Genomic DNA, 1446 nt, shown 5'->3' on the forward strand with positions numbered 1-1446 from the left:
CTCAAATTATTCAACTTTTACCAAATTTTCATGGCTTAGATTCTGAAAATCCATATTTACATCTAAGAGAATTTGAGGAAGTTTGTAATACTTATAATGATCAAAATTGTAGCATGGATATAGTTCGATTAAAGTTTTTCCATTTTTCTTTAAAAGATAAAGCTAAAACATGGCTACAAAATTTGAGATCAAGTTCAATAAGATCATGGGAAGAAATGCAACAACAATTTCTCAAAAGTTTTTTCCTTCCCATAGAACAAACTCTTTTAAGAGACAAATTACTACTTTTTCTCAAAAACAAGGAGAAACATTTTATCAATGTTGGGATAGATATAAAGAATTACTTAATACATGCTCACATCATGGTTTTGAAACATGGAGAATAGTTTCTCAATTTTATGAAGGTCTAATACCTAACGATAGGCAAATAATAGAATTCATGTGTAATGGAACTTTTGAAGATAAAAACCCAAATGAAACTATGGAGTATTTGGATTCATTAGCAGAAAATGCTCAAAATTGAGATAATATAGGCACCATAGAACCACCAACAACTAAAATCAATAATTCAACAGATGGGGGTGGTATTTATAATCTTAAAGATGATATAGATATTCAAGATAAACTTGCATCTTTAGCAAGAAAAATTGAGTCATTAGAAATGAAAAAGAGTGGTCAATTAAAAAGTATTCAAGAAATTGTTTGTCATATATGTGATACACATGATCATGCTACAAAAAATTGTCCAACATTACCTTCATTTAAAAAATGTCTCCATGAACAAGCAAATTATGTTAATAATTATAAAAAACCAATATTAGATCCTTTTTCAATATCATATAATCCTGGATGGAAAAATCATCCTAATTTTAGTTGGAGGAATGATAATAATGCACAACCCTCACAACAATATTTTCAAAATAACCAAAATCATCAAGGTTATATTCCTTATGTTCCACCTCCAAGAACAAACTTTGAAGATGTAATTCATGCATTTATCCAAAAGCAAGAATCTATCAATATTCAAAACAGTCAATCTATGACTGAGTTGAAAGAAACTCTTACAAAATTTGCATCTGCACTTAATATTCATGAAAAAGGAAAATTTCCATCTCAACCACAACCAAATCCTAAAAATCAAAATCAAGAATTAAAAAATGAAAAAATTGATCAAATAAAATATGTTATCACCCTTATAAGTGGTAAAATAGTTAATGATCCATATAGTACTGAAAACAAGGATCATTTAAAATCAAAGAGTAAGGATGATAATCCTGATACTTTTGAGAATGATGATACCTTAAATTCTAAAAATAATATGTTGAATGATAAATCATCTGAAATAGTAAATGAATCAAATAAACCTCCACCATGTCCTCATGTATTAACAAATCATAAAAAACAAAAAAATGATTCTGATATCTATGAAGTTTTTAAACAAGTAAA

General features: G+C 27.5%; 1 non-coding gene across 1 annotated transcript; it reads right to left on the reverse strand.

Moving 5' to 3' along the window:
• Positions 1-258: 258 nt before the first annotated feature.
• On the reverse strand, positions 259-369 carry LOC140980038 (small nucleolar RNA R71). Its single transcript, XR_012175868.1, has one exon. It is a non-coding gene; the product is annotated as a small nucleolar RNA R71 (small nucleolar RNA).
• Positions 370-1446: the final 1077 nt, after the last annotated feature.

The sequence above is a fragment of the Primulina huaijiensis genome, chromosome 6 (genome assembly GCF_012295235.1).
Source record: "Primulina huaijiensis isolate GDHJ02 chromosome 6, ASM1229523v2, whole genome shotgun sequence".
Taxonomy (NCBI): domain Eukaryota; kingdom Viridiplantae; phylum Streptophyta; class Magnoliopsida; order Lamiales; family Gesneriaceae; genus Primulina; species Primulina huaijiensis.